Genomic DNA, 24,611 nt, shown 5'->3' on the forward strand with positions numbered 1-24,611 from the left:
TTGCTATGTAAGCATCCTTTTTTAAAACTTATTGAAGGTAAGAAGCTTGTTTGAGATCTACTTAGAGGCACATGATGTCAAGTTATTCCACTGAGCTTTGCAATTTTAGGGTAAGTAAATATAGAGCTGCTTTACATAAAAAAAATAAAGCTTTATTTTAAGTTTCCTAATACAGTATGTCCCCAAACACACTGCAAGTGTGACTACCCCTTTGGTTTAATCCGCACTATATCCAAACAACTTTCAGAATGGTCAGTGTGGGCACTGTACCTGTACCCCTCTCTGGATTTCCCAGTATCTTCAGCAATTTCTACACAGTATAATAGAGATTACTTATTTACACTGAAGTTCAGCAAGCCATTTCAAGTAAATATTACTGATGTCTGAATTTATTTTCCAGTCATCGGGAGAGAAGAGCTTGTTTTTACATTAATTATAACTGGAATTAAGAGTCACTTATATAAGTTTTCACACCCAAAGCAACATCTGGACCTTGAGACGCAGATAGTGAATGATGAAAATGCTAACCAATGCTATTATCTCTTGTAGAAGATCTGCCCATTAATTTCTTTTAGAAAAGACCATTACTGTGAAAACGGTCATTTTCCATTCCAAATGCAGTTTAAAGTACAGAGCAACAGCAAATAATTTAACTGACCACACCTTAAATGAAAAACTGGCACCCACTTTCATTAGCTGGTCTTCTGAAAACATAGCTATGTAAGTGGAGCACTTACACATTTCAAACACAATATTCATGATAGAGTGCAGAATGCTAAATCAATTTCCCTTCTATACTGGCATTTACAGATTTCTCAAGAACACCTAAAATAGCATTTGATTCACAATAAATTTCAACTTACATAAAAGTCCAGGGAATAGCTGAGCCTTGCCTAAAGTCCTTTTCCAGACGAAAAAATCTCTAATTTGCAGGATAAAATAGTGTAAATGCTTTCTTGAACACACTTGCAAAGTTTATGGCCATACCAAAAAGTTTATACACCAATACCATATGGTTATTCATGCAAATTTAAAAATAAATTAAAATTAAAATTAATGAAAAAGACAAGAAAAAGGAAGAAGGGAAAAGCTACCCAGGAAAAAAATAACTCATTAATTGAAAGCCTTATTAAAATAAGTCATTCTGATTTCAAAAACTACAGGCAAAAGAAAATTAAATTAAAGGGAAGAGTATTCTTAAAACCTTTACTAAGATAAGCTAGATAACTTCAAATACAGCCTTGGAACAGTAAGAAATCTTCAGTGCAGACAGAAAGAAAAGGTGGAATTAAAGTTTTAAATTCCAATGAAAGCACTCAAGGCAAAATTCTATTCTAAGATAATTTACAGAAGGAAAAAAAAGATCAAATACAGGATTGTTTTCCTTTTCATTTACAGCTTAAAAGCTTCTTGGCAGCACCAGTAATCTGCCAGAAAGGGTGAAAAATTGTGCTCAATAGATAATTTTTAAGACTTTACTCAAAAGATGTTAATAAATATACTGGAGCTGGGAGTTGGAAGTGGCACTGGCAGTTCGATGAGCACAATGTCCTCCTTTTGCCATCACCTGTTATAAATCTAAAAAATGCGGCTGCTCTGACTGCATGTTCTTGCCTCTAAAATAAGCAAGAAGCTGTGAAATCGTTTCCAAGTTTCCAAGCCTCAAAGCAGAGAACAGAGGACTCAGAAAGGGAGAGTTCTTCAGCTGCCTTCCTCAAATGCAAGGTGGTTTTTATGTGTTGAAGCATTTGCTCAGAATCATGGACTTGTGATCAACTTTAAATCCTCAGTGAAAATATCAAAATCAACAAACAACTATGAACCAGAGACACTCTATGGGGGGTGGGGGGCGGGGAAAGGAGGGATTGGGATCAAAATAAGGGGTTTGTAATTGTATGGGGAATATAAAAAATAAAATGGGGGGGTGCAATTGTATGGGAAATATAACCAAAATGAAAATGCATACATTGTACAAAGATGAAAAACGATGTAAGAATTATATAAAATAAAATATTAAAAATAAAAAAATAAAATAAAATCTCTACAAATAATAAATAAATTAACGGATAAATAAATAAATAAGTAAATCCTCAGTGAGGATTGGGGGAATTTCAAATGGCATCTAAGACACCAGATCTTAGAACCAATTTGGAAGGATGTCTGGCCCAGAATCTTGGTTTAGTTTAGCAGATCTGCAACTCAGAGTGTCACGCTGTGAGATGTTGGAACCAAGCCTGGCACAGATTCAAAAGGCCAGTTTGCAATAGCAATGAGTCCAGGGTGAAACTGAAGGGCCTGGTAATTCATTGAAAGGAAGGCGCAAGGGTGGGCACATTCAACCTTTCTACTTGCTGACTCAAAAACGCTGCCCGTCTCTCAGGTTCGTTCTCCTCCAAAGCTTGTACCTTTCAAGGAAAGACACCTGCAACTGAAATACCCTGAGTGCTTTGCTGTGACCCTAAATCTCAACTAAATTAAGGGGCAGTGATGTGCTCTCTTTAAAGAGGTTTTCTATTTTCATGTAGAACATCCTGAGGGGTGTCTAAAAAGAAAAAGTCAGTCTGCATGGTTACTCGGTTTGTAATAGATTTCTGAAGCTTAAAAGCAAAAATTTCTTAAGTGTACTTCACTTTTCTGAACTTCAAGGATCAAGTTTTGCTTTTAACCCAGATGTCTTATTTCTTCATATGGCTCTTTGAAGGAGATGTTTTTGTGGTTGTGTTTTATAAAATAAAAGCACAGAAAGAATTCCTTTCCCATTATCGCTTTTGGTGATTCTCTTCATGTGTCAGCTATAAGTAACACACGATCTCCACTTCCAGAATGCAAAACACTGCAATATAGCCCAGCTTGCTCACTGTGTTTGGAAAAACTGGTTAGATTATTCCCATTTTGCAGCAGACATGTTAAGGGAAAGCAAAAAGGCAGGATTTGAGCTACATGGGAACAATGGGAAATAATGTCTACTAAAAGCATGGCTTTCCACACTCACCCTCATTTGTATCTCTAGCAGACTGGGCTCAGTTCTACTTTGACATGTGTGTTTGTGTGTATGTGTGCACGCAAGTGCATGTGTGTGAGTGTGCACGCATGTGAAAAGGTAGAGGTGAGGTTACGTTTTTTATTGTAATTTCTTTTTTTTAAAGATTTATTTATTTGTACAAGAGCTGGGGTACAGGTCAGAAGCACAGGAGGGTGAGCGAATTCACCAGAGAGAGTGGGGAACAGAACAGGCAGACGGACAGAAGACACTGCTGAGAGGAGCAGCAGGTGAGGCAGGAGATGTCTGCTGTGCCATGTGAGTGCCGGGAATTGAACCCTCGTTGCAAAGGCTGCGGACAGCTTCACAGTGCAGCGCTCAACCCGCTGCGCCACCAGGAAGGCCCATTATTATAATTTCTTTAAAGCATGGTGCACTATAAGCATGGTGCACTTTGAAGTAAAAACCAAACTTCAAAGTGATAAATGACAATAGCAGAGCTTGATATCTTAAGAGTCTGAGGTCTGGAGTCAGTGTTCCTGGTACTTAATCTCATTTCTGAAAAGGAAAACTGGGCAAGTCATTTGCCTTACTTAGTCTCAATTTTCATGGGGAAGATGAAGATGGTGAATTCTCCAAAGTGCTGCTGAATACTCAAAATGAAGTACTTAGACTATTACCAGACCAAGGGTTAGGTGAGGGTACCAAATATTAATTATTTTGAGACATATACACTTGATATAAATAATACCTCTTTGAATTTGAGACATCTTGTTATTATGTGGAAAATACAACCTTTTTTTAAAAGATGAAGGGATATGAGAATAAGGGTAGAAAAACAAAAGTGAAATTGATGGCAAAGCCAGTGGTTAAAATGAACCCTACTCCCATGCTACATGCTAACAGTTACCTAATGTCTAAACTCTCTGCACCTCTTCCAGCTTCTAGAGAAAGACAGGAATATTCACTCTTTCCAATTGCTCTGAAGTTTATTTACTGTGTATTTTTGGAGGGGCAGTGTGTGTAGGAGGGTATATATGCACATGCATATCTTTGCCACTCCGCCACACAGAAAGAAACTGCGACAAGTTTGAAGAAGACAGGGTGTCCATCAAAAGCATACGAAGCAGACTGCCTTCTGTCCATCTGTTACTTGCAAAACTGAGAAGCTGTGCACCATTCTGTAGATCACACTTTTAAATGAGAAATGAGCAAAACTGGAATGTGCTTGGAGGTGAGAGACAAGTATGGGGGAAGGACCTCAGTTTATGAAAACGTGCAACAGTTGAAAGAAATGTGGGTGCTGGGTCTGTAGGAGAGTTACACTTGTCAGCTGTCTTCAAACCAAGTAAAGGCCCATATGTGGGATGGGGAGTGGAGTTGTTCTCTAAACCCCAGGGATGGAAAGAAGAGGGAAACGAAAAAGATGTGTATGGAACGCCACACTCTGGAGGTTCCAAAGATGAAATAAACGCCATTTTATTCATTTATTCAAGCCATAAATGTCATACATGGATGACGTGATATGGATCTGAGCACTGGGAACATGGCACTCAACAAGACAAACAGACGGCTCATGGTGAGTTTAAAGACTATGCAAACCCCGTTGAAGGAAAGGAGTAACAGAGCCACTACTCTTTCCTTGAGCAAATGGCCACATAAGCTCAAAACTACATTTCCCTGGGCCTCCCTGGTGGTGCAGCGGTTGAGCGCTGGGTTGCGAAGTTGCCCACAGCCTCTGCAGCGCCGGTTCGATCCCTGGCTGCTCCCCGGCCACCAGAGGAGGGTCCCACATGGCGCGCAGACCTCTCCTGCCGCCCGCTGCTCCCCTCAGCAGTGTACTTCGGTCCTTCTGCCTGTTCTGCTCCCCACTCTGGCTCTGGTGAATTCTCTCACCCTCCCATGCTTCTGACTGTACCCAGTGCTTGTATAAATAAATAAAAATAAATCTTAAAAAAAAATACATTTCCCACCTTCCCTTATAGGAAGGTGTGCTTACATCAGTAAATTCTAAGCAACAAGAAAAAGGTGGGAAGAGCATGAACAACTCCAAGTACATGCTCTTCAAATGAATGAGACACACCATCCACTACCCTTTCATGGCTTCTAGCTGGCCAAGGACAAGAAAGATGGCAGAACTTGGGCATCCACATGAGATCACTGGATATACTGTAGATGGCAGAGTAACAAACAGAGTCTGAGTCTCTGACAATGCCATTACCAACACTAAATTGCATGAGTGCAGACTATCACATGAAAACAAAATTCATGATATTGTTTAAGCTACTCTTACTTGGACTATTGTCACAGCCGATGAACAAGAAACCAAATACCCATGACTAAAAAAGATGTTTTGATTTTGTGAATGGCAGGTCAGTATTAAAATAACCCAAGTTTTATAGAAAATGCAAGAATATTACCCATTCTGCAGATTACTTAAGCATCCATCTCCAGGGGACATTCTGACATTCATTAGAATATGAACAAAAAAAGAGTATGTAATGTCAGTAATTCAAGTTCATATATGTATTAATACACACACTTACATAAATCTACATCTGCATCTACATCTGCATCTCTCTCTCTCTCTCTATATATATATATATATATATATATATATATATAGAACATATGATGAGAGCTGTGTTTAAGAATGACACCTTTCTTTATACTCTACTAGGATATATAATTAGGTTACATACTCTCTACCACTGAGAATCAAAACACCCAGTAGAGCAAACTAAATATTCTCACAAAGCAAAGGAATTATAACAGCATCTTTGAGTCCATAAAATATTCAGCATGAAAACACAGGTGCAGGAGTGAAAGACAGGTCCCAGCCAGATCTACATGGGACTCACTTGCAGAGAGGAAATTTGCTTTCCCTGGGCTTAATGGCACAGACATCTAATGGGGTGAGTTTTCACAGGAGACTATTTTCAAACTAGTTGATCTACTGATTACATGTTTGATATAAATTCCAAGGAAAGAGAGAAAAGACTGATATCAATGAGGAGATAGGGAAATCTATTAGATTATCTCAGTTTTTCCTATTGACACTGTAAGATCTAGAGTCTGAAAAACACTCCAGAAACTGTAAAGAAACAATGGAACTAAAAGCAAAAGATGGGTTACAGTCACCACTCTCAATATGAATCATGCTTTGATGATCTTAAATGCTCTTTTCCAAAGTTTATTGTTGCCAACTAAAGCAGGGGTGGCATGGTAAGATTCAAGTAATTAATTAAAAGTAACCATTATCGGGCCTCCCTGGTGGAGAAAGGGTTTCAGACGCAACCTATGAAGCTATCCGCAGCCACTGCAGCATGAGTTCAATCCCTGGCCAAGGAGCTACCCATAAGGCACAGCAGACCGCTTCTGACTCGCCTGCTGCTCCCCTCATCAGTGTATTCAGTCAGTCCACCTGCTCTGCTCCCCACTCTGTCTCTGGTGAATCCTTTCACCCCCCACCTCTGGCCTGTACCCCAGTTCTTGTGTGCATAAATAAACAAATCTTAAAAAAAAAAAAATAGAAGTAACCATTATCAATATCCAACATACCAGTTTTCACTTAACACTCACCAGATACTATAAGCAAAGTCCATTTTTGTAGAATCTCACTTTATCCCTTCAACAGCTCTAAACTATGAATTGTTGTCATGGCCAGTTTACAGATAAGGATTCAGGTTAACAATTTATTCACAATATATTTAATGACTCCATACAGTTACGATATTAGCTGAGAGCAAATAAGCTCCCCCCCCCCAAAAAAAAAAAGACAAAGTCTCTGCATTTATAGGCCCACATTCTAACTGCACAGGGCACAAACTCATGTTGGCAACATTACTAGTGGCCATCACTTTTAAAAGATCTTATTGGTTTACTGCTTTTTTTTACCTGAAATTGAATAAAGCACACACACTTCCATGTAGACTCAGGGGTCATCGTTTCTTACTGTCTTAAATCCCCCCCATTTTTCATATTTATAATTCTGGATTTGCTTAGCAGATATTTGCTTTGGGAACCCCCATCACAGAACTGCGGCAGAGGCTCTGTTCAAATGTTTTGCTTTTCTAACCACAAATTCTTAGCCATATGTGCTTCCTAATTGGCAGTCCCCTCTCCAGGCGACCAACATAACCATTTTGAAATCTAGCTCCTTTAGCTTGAAGTCAAGTAGCAAGTGGGGGTTTTACTGGTTTTTCTAGTTCTAATCATGGTCAGTTTAGCCTTCTCCATGGCCCTGAGAAATTATGGGTCTCTCAAGAGATACTGAGATAGGAAAGAAAATATGGGCATGTTACCTGCAAAAAGTGCAAGGGAAAACCTATAAAGATCAAAGAAATGAGTGAATCATTTATCACTGTGTGGCCAAGATATCTGTGATCGTGGTGTTTATAAGTTTTAGGATCAAAGGATGTGAGTTCAAAAGCTACTTTTTTTTTTATTATGCAATTTCGCTGTGTCTTATGACCTCTCTGGGCTTTCATTCCCTCAGGAGTAAAACGAGAATGTTAACACACTACAGTGCTGGTTTGAAGACTTGCTGTGACAAGGCAAATGAAAACAGTGCCATGCACACAGCAAGAACTCAGTGAATGACAGCGTTAGATGTTTTTATATTTGACCTCTTTAAAGGCTAGTGCCAAAGGCACTTGGTCAGCTCATGCTCGGAAGCTCGTAATACATTTAAGTATTCATATTTTCCTACATCTTCCTCCTAGCTAAGATGCCCGGGGCTGCCAGAAATAATCACACTATTTGTGATCCTATGTTTATGCAACAGAAACGAAATAGAATTTTATGGTCTGCTGTGTTCAACACTGATGCCCACATTGGGATAATTCCGTGCAGTGCTGTGTAACACGAATTTATGCAACATCCAATCCAAAGATGCAGCTCGCAAGCCAGCAAACTATCAGCTTCAAAAAGGAGCAATCCAGCCCCACCTATGCAGACCGCATTTTAGACGCATTTAGCAGCGGCTATTTAATTCACCTGCAAAGTAAATCTAATCTTATTCATTTAAAATAGACATACAGATTTTGGTGAGGGAATTTTTTTTTGTAGGAAATGTTTCAAATAGCCCAAAAATAGTGAAAAAAAGAACATACAGATAACGAATAATTGCAATATTTAGGAAAAATCAGTGTTGCCAGTTGATTAGAAATGGGGACAACATAATAGGGCAATGTTTAAAACTTATCTTTAAAAACTTTAGGCTCAAAGGTCTCACATTGGCGCTAGGAAACAGAATACCATGGTGTTAATAAAGATGAGAGTTTATGATACCTACCCAATAACTCACACGGACTTAACATGATCATCTTTCTTGAATAATCTACTGTCATTTTTGTTTTTGTGTGAGAATATGCTTTCTTTTTTAAGCTATCATTTTTAAGCATTGACTCCATTGCTGGTTTGACTCACCTCAAAAAATATAATCAGAATAGATCATAAACTTAAATACTAACTTACCCCCTATAATGAGACAGTGAGGATGCAGCATGGTCAGAGGTGGTTAGGAAGGCAGCTCTTGGGAGTTAGTGGTGGGGTAGGGGTGGGGGTGGGAGGACATTCATGTTTTCAACAATAACACAGTTGAGTCCAAACACAGTGACTTTCCAGAGACTGTAGCTTTACCTTAGAGATATTATGGGGGGCAAATTGGCCATGACTTAGTAAAGAAGGAATCTGAAATAACTGTGGACATGCCATCACCTTGCAGTATAAAATGAAATGGAAAAGGAATCTATCAATCCTAAACAATATTCTATTTATCGACTACTGTCAAGTAGAATTCTAGAAAGCAAATGCTACTCTTTTTATATGCTGCCATTATGCTGATTCCAAAGTGCTTGTACATGGGCTGGTTGGTGGTGGAACATGGGGTAGTGAGTAGAGCAATGATTGAGACAAGTCTCTCCCTCCAAAAATTCACACTCCTAAGTTAGCAGTGTGAAAAGTAATTCTAAAGCAACTAAAAAGTCAAAGTAACCTAGAGTTAGCCACAAGCGCTGAGACTTTAAGCCAAGACTCTCAAATTGAGAATGAGCTCAACATCCAGTCAGGAACAGTCTTCCAGGAGCTCAGAGCAGAGAACAAAAAACACAGATGATAACAATGCAGCTGAAGCAGAAGGAGTGCAACTGAGGCACTGGGATGAAGAGCTTGGGAACGCAAGACTGAGTTGTGGCCACCTGGGCATAGGAAGTCTTTAGGCCCTTTCTAAGCAAAGAATTAAGGCAGAACTGTCTTCTTCACGAGGTTTCCTTTTTATTGGTTCAATGGCACTATGACTAGTATTATATTGTTAACTATGAGTTTAATTTTGAAACACCCAGACATGATGTCCAGCTCCACAAAAAAGAACCACAGGCTACTACACATGCAGAGTCTTGTGGTCTTCTGTTTTTCAAATAGCTTTCAGTATTCTCCTTTCTTTCCTGCTTGTAATTTGGTCTCTAACCGTATGAGGAAAATAGTTGTTAGTAGAAAATAAAAAGGAAAAAGTAACATGTAAAATCCAGTTCTATGCTCTGCTAACTACTGTGATAATCCTTAGGTCATGAGGGAGAGAGAGAGAGAGAGAGAGAGAGAGAGAGAGAGAGAGAGAGAGAGAGAGAGAGAGAGAGAGATGCAGGAGAGAGGGAGAGAGCCAGAGAGTACTCAGGGGAGCACCATAGCTCTGCTCTTCAGAAAATCACCAATGTCCTCCTGCTGAAATTTCTGGGGATTAACTCTCTGGTGTCCTGGGTCAAAACTTCTTTCAAAGTTACCTTTGAAAGTAAAAAACCATACAAAATATAAAGTCAAATTAAATATTATTTATCTTCTATATTCAAATCTTCCTAAAAACACGCACATCTGATAGTCAAGATGGCTGTCACCACGACATTTTGTATGTATGACTGTATTTATAGACACAGTGTAGGTAGCTCCATCTTTATCTTTCTCTATAAATACATACACTGACAATTGTCAATCTAATCATGGAGAATTAAAAGCAATTTGTAGGAGTAAAAAAAATACTGCATTCTGTTATTCTATCATTAAATATATCAATTTCCACATACACAGGGCAAAAAAGGACATTACCAATAACTTCAATTAAAGCTTGCTATTTCATCACTGAAAATTCAATGCCTTTTTTTTTTTAGTAGAAATTGGTATAAATGAGTGTGCATTCATATGATATGCTACAAAAAAAAAATGAAAAGCAAGAAGCTGGAACTGTATACATGAAAACTTTAATGCAGTTCAAGGTCTCCTTGCAAAGAGCCCACAGATAACTTTCTACTCACTCTCAGCAGACCACAGGGAAAGAGCCTACAATGGGCCTCTTGCTGAGCCTTTAGTGTGATGCTCACATGGTACCAGGTAAACAACCTTCATTTTTCAAATGCATTTCTGTTCATCTCAGGTCACAACCATAATGAGTTTAACAATTTAATTCATCACCTCTGGAGCAATGATCCACAATGAAAAACTCATATCCAAAGGACAATTTGGCTCCATTAACAAGATTTTCTCAAAGGAAGTACACAATGAAAAGCATATGGAGCCAGAATATGCTGTTCATTTTGCTATTAAATACAGTGTTCCCATCTAGGAAAGGATTCTTAGGCTCCCTTAAACATGGGGCCATTTGAAAAAAATCGCTGAATTGAGAGAGAAAATCTCTAAAAAAAATAGTCAAGCACATAAAAACTGTCATTAAAAAAATTATCTTAAGTCTTCAATAGACTACATTTTTATAATGTGAAATAACACTTCCATCATCATTCCCAGAAAGAGGACAAACTTGAGAAACAAATTGGTGCAGAGGGATCACATTTTTATTTTTAAAGATTTTTATCTATTTATGCATACAAGAGCTGGGTTACAGGCCAGAGATGTGGGGGAGCAGGGGTGGGGGAGAGGATTCATCAGAGACAGAGTGGGGAGCAGAACAGACAGACTGACTGACTGAAATACACTGCTGAGGGGAGCAGCGGGCGAGACAAGAGAGGTCTGCTGCACCATGTGGGCTGCGTCCTGGCAGGCTGGGGACCTGGGATTGAACTCCTGTTGCAGAGGCTGCGGATTGCTTTATAGTGTGGTGCTTAACCCCTTGAGCCCCCAGGAAGGCTCTTTAAAACAATACTTTCTGCATGTGAGAAATGGTGGATACATTTTTGACACGTTTATGTTAATGTCTTAAATTTACATTAAATAACAAGAGACCCAGAGACCAGATATTTGGCTTTGATCACTTTAACAGTTCTCAGCAGCAGTTGTACTGATGCTGTGAGTCCATCATTCATTGATGTTCAGGTCTGCCCTAAGCGGTAGCATCCCTGGCCTCTTCCCACTAGATGTCACTGGAAACAGCTCTCCCTGTTGTGACAACTAGGAAAGTCTCCACCCATAACCAAATGACTTGGGATGCAACTCACCTTGAATTGGAAGCACTGTACTACTTAAATTATACCTTTTTTTAACAGAAAAATGGCATTTTATTACATCTAAAGACTGTCACAATATAGTTGATATATTTATATAAACAAATCAAGTCTGTAAAGGAATGATATTTTCAACTTTCTTATCTCCACCATCTTTGTAATTTCAAAAATAAATGGAAAAATTTTAAAATAGAAGACTAAACAAACCAACCAACCAACAAACAAAAACACCAGTGTCTTTAATTTGATGAAGATTCCCAGACAACATGCTATAATTTAAAAGCTCATAAACTCCACCAACTTGTTCTAGGAAATATGGTTCTATCCACCACAAATAAATAAATCCCCTCCTCATGCAGTCTGACAACTGCTAGGATTTTCCTCTCTGTAAATTCTTGTAATTTAATCTTTCTAATAGAAAGTAAAGGATAAAAAGCAGATGGGAGGCAGAATAACAAGTTAGATTTGGAAAATGTGACTAGGTTTCATTCTCTATTCACTTGAGACTGGAAAGCTTCACATCCTGTGTGGATTACAAGCATCTTCGAGTTACCTAGCTGCATGTGGGACTGCGGATTCAGAAGGCAGTAGGAGGGCTGTGTAATCACACTGTGAAGGGAAAGAGAACCTTCAGAAGCAACAGGAATAACTGAGTGTGAGCAATTGGGGAGTTCCAAGGGCCATGCGACCTCATTTTGTCCTGCTGACAAATGAAGTGACTGCGCGTCAGTCACTTAACCTCCTGCCTCATACTCTTATTATAGAAGAAGGATGGTGCATAATTCATCATCTGGCTAATTTATCTTCCCTCACAACTTCATGGAAAACTCTCCTTTAGACTCAAGATGGGTGACCAGCATAAAAACAAAACAAAAACAACAAAAAAACAAACAAACAAAAAAAAAAAAAACCCACAAGCAAGTTATAAATGGCTTCCCAACAACTCATTCCTAACCCTGCCCCTCCATGCCTCTGCCTCAATCCTTGCTTCCAAAAATTCTTTACTCTGTGAGGAATACCTTTCATCTTTACAAAACAAACAACTACAAACTTTTTATAGGGGAAGTCTTATCTCCAGTCTCTATTAAACTTTACACTACCACTGTTACAAGAAGAAGATAATCCAATTTATAAACCATAGAAATGACACAACTTTAAAGGAGGCCTCAGTTTTATAAAACAAGAAAATCTGATAGCGAGTTTCTAAACTTTACAGAAAAACTACACCAAATACAGCCCCAGGGTGATTCTGTCCTGGTCATGCTTAAAAGGCATCATCTTGCAGACTCAGATGGTTAGCAGCAAAGCACAGCGACTTCCAAAATGAAATCGTGCACTTCTCAGAACCTCACCAGCAAGGCCGTGAAAATGGGAGAGAGGAGTCCTGGCCGACACTCCTAGCCAAGTTCATCCTGTTTCAACAGTACAGGATATAACCATTCTCAAAACAGCCAAGTGGGAGATGTGCCCAGCTGGCAAGGACAGTCTTCACCAGGCCTCTCCCCATATTTAGCTCACAACAGCACACCAGCTAATGAAATTTCAAGTGACAGTTGAGAGCTCTGCTTAGAATGGGTGGCCAGTCTTGCAAAGATGACTGCGGGCACAGGACTATTGTCTGGAACCTAAAGATGTACCATGAGACCAAACACATTTCCAGTTAGCCAGACTTTTATTTCCTGGGGAAGCCCTTGGCGTTTTGAGCAGAACAGAGCCAGGAAAAAAAAAAATCGACATGCTTGGGAAGCTAATGTGCCTACCAATGGAAAAGATCAAATGAACAGAACAGAAAATAGAAGGAGAATTCTGGAATGGAATTTGGTTGCTTAACTGTGGAGTTTCCTGTAGTGAAAATAGAATCCAGACACTTGACAGTCATATGCACTCATGCAGTTGCCCATAACGAATGATGGAGGATTATTTTCAAAATAAAAAGAAGAAATGTCATGTCACCTGTACACACTTTAATAGGGTAAATAAGAACATTGTTTGGGAAGTTTACTTTATTCCTCTAGACTCTTTTTTTCTTTCAACATCATAATATCACAAACACTGTTAGGACTTGCTGGAGGTCCAGGAAGAGGAAGGAGATGGGTCCTGTAAATATTTTGAACTTTGGATAGCATAAAATGCACTAAGGTATTAAATTTAAGTTATCATTGCAAACTGGAATTATAACAGCATTAGTCAAGGCAGAACTGCCAACCACTCAATCCAGCTGTTCTCCAAGTCTCTGCTGAATCATCCTTGCAGTGGCCTTCCTTGACCCCGTTAGAGCAGCACTTCTCAAATTTTAATGTGTCTGCAAATCAGCAGAGGATCCTGTTAAAATGTAGATTCCAATCTGATTCCATAGCTGTGGGTGGGGTGTGAGGTTCTGCAGTTCTAAGAAGCTTCCTGGAGCTGCCTCCCATCACAAGGTCAAGCTCAGAGTAGCCAGGGGCTTGGTTCCTATGGAAACACTGTGGTCTACTAGACTGTCTTCTCCTTTCTTCTCACTCAAAGAACCTTGATTTCCTCAGAACAGCTCTGTATTCAACCCAGGGACTGACTCTTGCTCAAAGCAAGTCACTGGGAAATCAGAGTCCTCGCTGGTGGACACAGGTGTAGGGGTGCTCAGGTGATCCAACTCTGGCCAATGGTTTGTAAGGGGAAGTCAGTTGCACTTCCTGTAATGAAAAACCTGTTCTCCCAGCTGTGTGGAGATTTCTTGACCTACTGAACATAGAGCTTCCATATGATCCAGCAATTCCACTCCTAGGTATTTACCCAAAGGACACAGAAACATCAATTCCAAAGAGCACCTGCACCCCTATGTTTATAGCAGCACTGTTTACAATAGCTAAGCTTTGGAAACAACCCAAATGCCCAAAAACAGATCACTGGATCAAGAAGATGTGGTATATATACACCATGGAATATTACTCAGCATTCAAAAATGCAGTTTGCAGCAACATGGATAGAGCTGGAAGGGATCATGCTCAGCGAAATAAGCCAGAAAGAAAAAGAAAAATACCAGATGGTCTCATTCATAGCAGGAATCTAGAAAACTTAAATAAAGGAACAGGAAAAAGAATAACTATAAGAAAGAAAATATCAAACTCAACAAACAAGTATGAACCAGAGACACTCTATGGAGGATGGAGGGCGGAGAAAGGAGGGCTTGGGGTCAAAATAAGGGGGTTGTAATTGTATGGGGAATATAAAAATAAAATTTAAATTAAAAAAAATGGGAAAAATGTTTTAAAAAAACCCAAAAACAAGCTGTTCTCCCTCCTCCCTTACTCCCTGTTTTGGGCTTTGCCATGGAAGTTGGGACTACAGGAGACTAAGGGAGTCCTCTTGGGACAAGGTGACAAGGAAAAGGATTAAAGGATACATACAGAGAGCAATGGGGCAAACAAACAATAAAAACAGGGGCCAAGATCAGGGGTCAGCAAACTATAGCCCAGAGGCCAAATCCAGACTGGCATCTGTTTTTATAAACACTGACTATTTATGGTTGTCTTTGTGCTACTCAGTGGTGAGTAGATGTGACAGAGATCTTATGGCTCCTGAACCCTATAATATTTACTATGTGGCCTTTTTCAGAAGAATTTTTCTGACCCCTGACCTAGATCATTAAATCATCTACCCATATGCTTCAGTCCGCTGTCCATTTCACCTCTGTAGCCTGTTGAGCAGGAATCAGTACTGTCTTCCCTATTAGACAGTTAACTCCTTAACTAACCTTGGTTAGTATTATATGCCAGTCCTTAGTTCCGTACCAGGAACAAAGAAGATGCTAATAAGTTGCGCAAATTGTAATTAAGCTCCAACTTTTTAATCAAGATGTCTCAAGTTTCAGTTCCCATCTCTGCCTCTCCAATATAAGGTGTTTAGAACATGCTAAAAATGACAGTGCTTAATATAAACTCCTATTAATAACTATAACCTGATTTTCATCACCCACAAACTCCATTTCCTTCCTCTAAGACAGCGTACAGCAGGACAGAATGGAGTTTCCAAATCTGGCCTCGCCACATCCAGAAGCAGTAGACCCCGAGACCTGGAAGTCCAGGTCAGAATTTGCATGACCGCCAGACTCTCTGCCAACGGTGAGATGAACAGCCTGTGTCCCAGCCAACTGCAGTCCATAACAGGCAGACTACACAATAGTGGGCAGCCTTTTGTGAGCCCAAAGGGACACATAAATTTTGAATAAAGCAAGAAGAGGAAAAAGAAGTAGGAGATTTGAGGACAATAAAAGCCCCAACTTCCTAGCATACAAGCTACCACAGGATATCTTAAAGAGACCTCTAAAATTTTCAACACAGTAGGATGAAAATGGATTCTTACTAATTATTTTCAAAGATGAATAGTTTCCTTGATAAAATTAGGGGCTGATACATCCCCTCTGCAATATTTTATACTATAATAGCATAATGGAAAAAACAAACTACAGGCTGTGGCCTCAGAACTTGGTAGGAGTTTCTGTTGAAATTTCAGTAATTAATCTGTCCTTTCCAGACCTTATTTTCTAATCCATAAAAAAGGCATCACATTAATAACATCTCTTAAATATAAGATGAATACTTGATAGATGGTCATAATATATTATTATTGCTGTTTTATTTTTAAAGCCACAATGTAGAAATCACACAAATATATTACCTTCACCTCTTGAAAAAAAGAACTGCCTTCTCTCCACCCTCCCACACACACTAATCTGATGAAACTAGAGCAGGTACATCAGCATTAATCAATAAATTGTAATCAGTTCCTGCTAAGTTCCAGGCATTGAAAAAACAACAGGATTCAAAGGGTTAAATCCTAATAGGTGGAATAATAAAAGGAGGGTGGCTGGGAAATTTTTTTCTGAGAAAAATTAAAAGAATCAAGCATGCGGGGCCTCCCTGGTAGGGCAAGGGGTTAAGAAGTAGCACGATGAAGCTATCCGCAGACACTGCAGCACAAGTTCTATCCCTGGCCAGGGAAGTGACCCATATGACACAGCAGACCTCTCCTGACTCGCCTGCTACTCCCCTCAGCAGTATATTTCTGTCAATCCTCCTGCTCTGTTCCCCACTCTGTCTCTAGTGAATCCTCTCACCCCCGCCCCCGCCACATCTCTGGCCTGTACCCCGGACCCCAGTTCTTGAATGCATAAATAAATAAATCTTTTTAAAAAAAGAATCAAGCATGACAAAACTACTATTTTAGTGTGATTGGTAGGCTTCTCTGGAAGGTGAAGCTTGAACAGAAACCAGAAATGATGAAAGGAACAAGTTATATGCCTTGGGGGAGGGGGAGAAGAGGTAGTAAAGTTGCAGACAGGAAGTGCAAGCCCCTGAGCCTCTTCCAGAGGAGGACTCCTTGTGGGCCCTGCAACAATAATCAATCATGCACATGGTGCTCACACACGCGCGTGCACGTGAGCACATGGTGCTCACACACACACACACACACACACACAGAGCAAATGTTTCTCGGTACTTCTATGGTTCCTTTCCTGCACATCTATCACCAGTTGGTGGCTTTCTTAGACATTTCCCTCAGATGACCATGTCCTCCTTGAAGGCATGAAATTCATTTGCCCAACATTTTAGGATAAGCATTCATGAAATGTTTCGTGAACAACTGAGCAAATGTTTTTAGTAAACACACAGGAAAGTGATCCAGGATACATTTTCAAGAATTGTTGGTAAATTAAGTCTTACTCAAGAATCAAGTTCACTAATGTGATTGCAGTGACTTTGGCTGAGAAGAGGCAGCACACTGCTAGGCAAATGAATCCCAAGGGGAGATCACATGCACTTGAATGTATATGAACCAACAGCAGTTCAAGCCTGCAGAAGTTCAACAAATTGAAAAATGTTGACAAGTGAAATTTACATTTTATAAAGAGCTTCCTTTATGCTCCATCTAAGCTCATATTTGATACAATTAAAACAGATCAAGTTGCTTAATTTATCATGTTAAACACACAGAAGCAGTAGAATCTCAAGTGGCACATACAACTGTTAAGGTATGGTTTAATTAAGCTCAATTTGCATACTCTGCATTTTGCTTTATAAGGAGACTTTATGGAAGGAAATCAATTTTCTGACCTGTAAGGATAGAATTCAATAACATCACTCAGCAAGGGGTATTACATGTCAGTGTGCCATTTTCCATTTCAGATGTGCTTCTACCATTTTAACACCTAATGCACCTCCTTGCTTCGTCATTTTACTTTCATCAGATTTGGTTTTCATCAAGGATTATCTACCAGTATCCTAACAGTGAAATTAAAATCACTGATAAAAGTAAGCTTTCCTGAAGCCAAATGCGTAAATTGTCTGGTCCTTTTCTCCCAAGGAAATGAAGGACAGAGGGAGAGGAACAAAGGAAGGAAGGAAGGGAAAAGAGAGAAAAGCCAAGGGGCCTCCCTGGTTGTGCAAGGGGTTAAGATGTAGCACTATGAAGTTATCTGCAGCCACTGCAGCATGAGTTCGATCCCAGGCCAGGGATCCACATGGCACAGCAGACCTCTCCTGTCTCACCCACTTCTCCCCTCAGCAGTGTACTTCAGTCAGTTTGCCTGTTCTGTTCCCCACTCTGTCTCTGATGAATCCTCTCACCCCTCACACCTCTGTCCTATACCCCAGCTCTTGTATGCATAAATAAATAAATCTTTGACATAAAGAGAGAGAGAGAAGCCAGCTGTTAAGAATTTCATTGTAAGAAGCACCTTGGTTTGTTGCAACATAAAGTTCCCTATTCTAAACCAAGGTATGTGAGGGCCCTGTGAAATAAAAGATATCTTATTAGCCCCCCCCTGGGTGGGGAGACCTGGGAAGCTTAGAATTTAACAGAAGAGGTCAAAAGAAAACATTTCACCAAACCTAAGAGGCCATCAATTCAATATTCATCTTAACTGACTATGTCATTAAAGTATTGTCAACTCTTGAATAATGAGCATACTGATGTTCAGAAAACACAAATTTATTTTCAAGTGTTCAAATATGAAAATGTCCATCTTATTTTTCATGTTGTCAACTATAGTCATCATGGTTTATATTAGTTACTACATCAGATGACTAAGGACGTGATTAGAATGGCCAAAATCCAGAATACCAATAACATGAAATGACAACAAAGATGTGGAATTATGGAAACTTCCATTCATTGCTGGTGAGAATGTACAGCCTCTGTGGAAGGTAATTTGGCAGTTTCTTAGTAAAAATTTAGCATAGTCTTATGATTTAACAATTGTGATTCTTGATATTTACCCAAAGGAGTTAGAAACTTATGTCCATACAAAACCTGCACTCTTATCTTTATAGCAGGTTTTTTTTAAAGATTTATTTATTTATGCATACAAGAACAGGGGAACAGGCCAGAGGTATGGGGGGTGAGAGGAGTCACCAGAGACAGAGTGGGGAACAGAAGTACAGATTGACTGAAATACACTGCTGAGGGGAGCAGCGGGCAAGTCAAGAGAGGTCTGTTGCGCCAGAAGTTTTATTCATAATTGCCTAAACTTGTAAGCAAACTACATGCCCTGGAAATATATAAAAGAACCTTAAAAACATATTACTAAGTGAAAGTTGCCAATCTGAAAGGGCTTCATATTATATGATTTTAACCGTGTAACATTTTGGAAAAGGCAAAACTGGAGACAGCAAAAAGATTAGTGGTTTCTGGGGGTTAGAAGAGGGAACAAATAGGCAGGACACAGAGGATTTTAGGGCACTGAAATTTCTTGCATGCTACTAGAATGGTGGACACATGCCTTTATAAATTTTTCCAAATCCACAGATTATTCAATCCCAAGAGTGGAACTGGTCTTTGGGTGATAAAGACATACCAATAGGCTCAGCAATTGTAACAAATGCACCACTGTGGTAGGGGAGATTGATAATAAAGGAGGTTACAAATATGTGGGGATAGGCTGTGATATGGGAAATCTCTATGCCTTCCTCTTGATATTGCTATGAACCAAAAAGTGCTCTAAGGAGAATAAAATTTTAAAAATGTGTTTAGAGGGCCTCCCAGGTGGCGCAGCAGTTAAGCGCTGGGTTGAAAAGCTGCCTGCAGCCTCTGCAGCGCCAGTTCATTCTCCGGCTGCCAGGCAAGGGTCCCACATGGAGCACAGACCTCTCCTGCCGCCCGCTGCTCCCCTCAGCAGTGTACTTTGGTCCTTCTGCCTGCTCTGCTCTCCCCCTCTGGCTCTGGTGAATTCTCTCACCGTTCCGCACTTCTGACTGTACCCAGTGCTTGTATAAATAAATAAATAAATCTTTAAAAAAAAATGTGCTTAGAGGTGGAGGAATTGGTATAGGAAGAGAAGTGGATAGTGAGCAATGGTACTAGAACTTTCGTGATGGTTACAGTGTGACAGAAGCTGTACTTCTAAAACAAAGTATTGTAAACCAATGGTACTTGAATAAAAAATAAAAAGTACTCAGGAGAACACCATGTCGGCACAATGACATTCACATACTTGGGTGGAATCAGCAAAAGAAGGAAGATGGAGAAGATGGCTTCCCGGGGCCCAGTGTTAGAAATAATCTGGAAAGGACATTTGGTAAGTGAGGAAGGGATTGTTCTAGAACTGAGATAACCTCCGTAGGGAGGGAAACCTCTCCTCACCCAGGGAAGAATGCCCTTTCTAGCAGTAGATTTGCTTACACCTTCTGAGATGCCCTCTACAGGTGGAATGGGGGAGTTTCACACTCACAGCACCTCCTGGTTAGAAGAGAAACAAGAGAATTTCCTAACTGGTGCCTGGGATCTCAATCCCATCATATGATGGCTTTTCCTTCTCATGGGTAACTAATAACATACAACAACTGTGGTGACTGCCCATATGCCTGCTCCCAAGAAGATGACCGTGCCCCTTTCTGCAGGACAGTCTGCAGAGATGAGAAGGGATGGCTGAAGGAAATCATGGGTAACTACTTTATCAGTTTCTGAAGCATTTTTGTTTAAAACACGCAGCTTTCTTACACTCGGCAAATAGGCAGACAAGTCAATCTGGATATCGTGCAACTTTCTGTTTGCTTTCTATTTATTGCAGCATAAACTAAGAGTGTTTGACCATTCGCAAGATGTGTTGATAATTCATAGCCCTACTTTGGAAGGATGCAAATACTCTTTCATTCGAACATGTTCCACCAACCACATACTTCTTCATCTCCCAGCCCCTATGCATCCCCTGAAAGAAGCAAGTGTTAAGTGGTTATCTGATGGTTAGACTCCACATAAAAACAACTTTCCTTTGAAGCTCAAAAGTCCTGCTTACCCAGGCTAGGACAAATCTAGTTCAGATCTATGACTTTAAATGCAGGGGATCACAAGAAGAATTACAAGCGCCAGACCTTTTAGGGAGCATTTCCACTACTGGGAACCAAGTTAAAAACCAACTCATCTACTACAGTGTGGGAGCTGACTGCAGAAAGTCCCAGTCTCACAACCACTAAATTCTCCTCCAGAAGCCATTAGCAGCATTTACAGAGGGATAAAAGGATATTTACAGAACCAGGCTTTCCCCAGGAAATGAGGTAGCCTTTTTACACTTACAGTGTAAGAGAAATCAATGAGGATCCCTTGGCGAGAGATGTAAACCGTATGTTAGACAAAAAGGGAAGAGAGGTAAAAGCTGGTGGTTTAAATCCCCACCATATTCAGTGGCTGGCAAGGACATATTCCTTCTGCATCCCCCAAACTATCCATGGTGTCTAATGCAAACACAGCCCTTACAAAATCTTAAAGGGGTAGAGAATGCTATTCCACTGACTTTCCTTGTCCTTGTGATTTTTCTTTAAGCTCACAGCTGAAATAAGTGGACAACCCTTATGGAATTTGCTAAATACAATTAGCATATATATACTATCTCCTATCGTTACTACTACTTGCCCATGGAAACATTATACTTATTTTTAGATAACACTCAGAAAGATTAATTGCCTTGCCTCTACTTGGTGTGACACAGAACTAGAAAATGATGGAGATGAATGTGAAATCCAGGTGTGAAACCCAGTGATTTTTCCAGAGTACTGTGATGCAGCTCAGGGCGATTAAAAATAAATAAGCACACACATATATCCAGTTAATAAATGATTTTTTTCTTGTTTATAAACATGAGAAGTTCAAATGTATCTGTATCCCTAGGAACAAGTGATTGTTTGCTTCTAAGTTAATCTCCCAAGAATGCCTCACTTTCATATTAACATAAAAATTTCTGCTCACAAGTCTGTTCCATATCTAGAAACTATCATTCATCCAGGACTCAAGGCAAAGAATTTTGTTTAGCACCTTTCCTGTATCATCTCTGTACCTCTACCATGCTGCCTAATTGTTTGGGTATTTTTACCTCTGATTTCTAGAGGTAAAGTTGTGACAGATCTGTGCTGCAAATAAAATCTCACCCTCAAATTGGGTATACTTTTTCTTTTAGTGTAATTTAGTATGAAATAGTGATAATTTAGGTTGAAGGGTGTAGTTCCATAGATGTCTGTTTGATTATTTCTCTTTAAATCTGTGCTGGAAGAAATCTTCCAATCATACATTATTGCTATTTTTCTATTTATTTATTTATTTATTTATTTATTTATTTATTTATTTATTTGATCATATATGTTTTTTTATTTTTATTTTTTATTAAACTTTTTTTTTAAAGATTTATTTTTTATTTATTTATACATACAAGCACTGGGTACAGTCAGAAGAGTGGGAGGGTGAGAGAATTCACCAGAGCCAGAGCAGGGAGCAGAGCAGGCAGAAGGACCGAAGTACACTGCTGAGGGGAGCAGCGGGCGGCAGGAGAGGTCTGCGCGCCATGTGGGACTCTCCTCTGGTGGCCGGGGAGCAGCCGGGGATCGAACCGGAGCTGCGGAGGCCGCTGGCAGCTTTGCAACCCAGCGCTCAACCGCTGCGCCACCAGGGAGGCCCTTGATCATATATGTTTTTAATTATTAATCCAGTTAATCATTTTAGCCTATCTTCTGCCCTCTTCTCATTTATTACTGGTTAAGTTATAGAGAGAAAATACAAGAGAACAACTAACTGCTTCTTCCACAACTTCTATTATGCTTATCTCTAAGCTGTATGATCTTTTTTTTTTTTTGCAAGATATAACCGGCTTTATCACTGCCTGCTTGGGTTCCTGACTTCAATCTGAAAAAAAAAAGACCTTAATTAAATGTCCCCTGTTAGAGGGACATGTAACTAAGATCTTAAGAGGTGTTTGTTGAGCTTTCAGCAGCATCCAAATACTAATACATTAAAAGAAAGCTTGCATGAGAGAGGTGTGTCACCAAACTTCATACCTGACTTACACCAAGGGAGGGCGTCATTTTAGCAAGATGCAAAGAACCTGCAAGACGATGAGTTAGATGTGGAGCAACTGCCAGGCAACGTGGCCATGTTCATCCCTTAAACACTCCATTTCATTCCAAGGTACCAAAACGATAATAGACTTTATTCTAATTGGATTGTCTGCAATGAGCCAATTTAAGTGCTAAATGCTGCGAATTATTCAGCCTGACATAGCAAGGCACTGATGTGAGCCACTGCAGGGCAGGAGGTTTGTGGAAAATGTGAGTTTCCGAAGCATAATGAGGAGCCATGAGTCTAACTTGGCAGCCCTCCGCTACACAGATTCATATACTCTCAACAGCTGCAGGGGACCCAAAAAGCATCAGCTGCCACCCTTGACCCAAAATGCATCTGCTGGGGCCCCCCTGGTGGTGCAAGGGGTTAAGTCAAAGCACTATGAAGCTATCTGCAGCCACTGCAGCACAGCACTTAGATCCCTGGCTGACCAGGGAGCTAACCCACATGGCACAGCAGACCTCTCCTGACTTGCCTGCTGCTCCCCTCAGCAGTGTATTTCAGTGGATCTGCCTATTCTGCTCCCCACTCTGTCTCTGGTGAATCCTCTCACCCCCTCCCCTCCCCGCACCTCTGGTCTATATCCCAGTTCTTGAATGCATAAATAAATAAATAAATCTTAAAAAACAAAATGCATCTGCCATCAGCCAGTTCAACTGATTCCACAGTATTCCAGCTGTCATCCCAATCTCTGAGACAAAGACAGATCCAGGATTTAAAGGGAGAATGGCTCAAAACACAAGGAAAAGTTACCCCCAAGAACGGCCATCATTCACCATCATCTTGGTTCCTTTATTTAGACATTTTCAGAATGTCAGAATGTTTACACCTAGACTGATAAGGACTAGAATTTTATAAACAGTGGTTAAAAACTAGAATCTGCACTGGAAATGGAGCTATCACATGCCAGTTAACTGATGCAAGGCACATACTTTGTTCCCTCAGTTCCCTCCTATTTAAAATGGGCATGGTAATAGTGCCTGTCTGTCAAAAGGATTAAATATACATAGGGATTTTAAAACAGGTATGAGCCCAATACAAGTCATCGATTAAAAACATAAAATGATTTAATAAATAAATATAACAACAATGTATACTTAGAAGGTTTCTTCCAGATTTTTTTCCCCCATTGAGGCATTTTACTTCCACATATGCATACATTCCTAGAAAAAAGAATCCCAGGATTTTCCTTCCTGTGTGTTTTCATCTTGCGTCTTCATGGTCCATGATGCCAACCGAGATTGTCAGTAAAATGAACCAAACTGATGGAAAGGGAGCAGACTCTACCGATATTTTCTTAAATCTTTCAGTTGTGCATCAAATCTGGGACTGATCACTCCACATTGTTTAACCTGCCAGTGAGGTTCACAACAATTTTCCCAGTTCTGTGACCATCAATAATTTCAAATCCACCACTGTGTCCATTCTTTATCATCACAGTTAGAGACTGGACAATAATTTTGGAGTACGGCCTAATAAGAACTGTCTGCTTTTCTTTTCAGCATTGTGGGTGCCCTTAAGAGCATCAGCCAGGACTCCCAGGCACACCATTACAGAGACATGAAGAGACAGCAGGAAGAGCTCAGAACAGATTTAAAGAGCAATAATCAAAAAGGCATCTATGGAACTTCATAAACCTAAATTATCACTACTTCATATTAAACTACATTTAAATGGTACATAATTTCACGGTCAGATTTTATCTGCAGCAGTTCTCTCACAGCTTTACCTTTAGAAATCATTTGTAAAACAAAAAAAGGGGGGCATCAAAACAGTTTCTTGGCAGCCATCAGCACTAAAATAAGGATTTTCAAAGTAAATTTATTGCT

At 39.8% G+C, this 24,611-nt stretch overlaps 1 protein-coding gene and 1 pseudogene across 3 annotated transcripts in view; both read right to left on the reverse strand.

Annotated features, from left to right (window-relative positions):
• LOC311179358 (small ribosomal subunit protein uS8-like) overlaps nucleotides 1-24,333 on the reverse strand; it is a 67,324-nt pseudogene extending 42,991 nt beyond the window's left edge. Inside the window, exon 1 of the transcript in view lies at nucleotides 23,926-24,333. The product of the transcript in view is annotated as a small ribosomal subunit protein uS8-like (transcript). The remainder of the gene's footprint in view (nucleotides 1-23,925) is intronic.
• PTPRG (protein tyrosine phosphatase receptor type G) overlaps nucleotides 1-24,611 on the reverse strand; it is a gene marked incomplete at both ends in the record, with an annotated part of 658,283 nt that overhangs the window by 318,587 nt on the left and 315,085 nt on the right. The window lies entirely within an intron of this gene.

The sequence above is a fragment of the Talpa europaea genome (assembly GCF_964194135.1).
Source record: "Talpa europaea genome assembly, chromosome: 11".
Classification (NCBI taxonomy): Eukaryota; Metazoa; Chordata; class Mammalia; order Eulipotyphla; family Talpidae; genus Talpa; species Talpa europaea.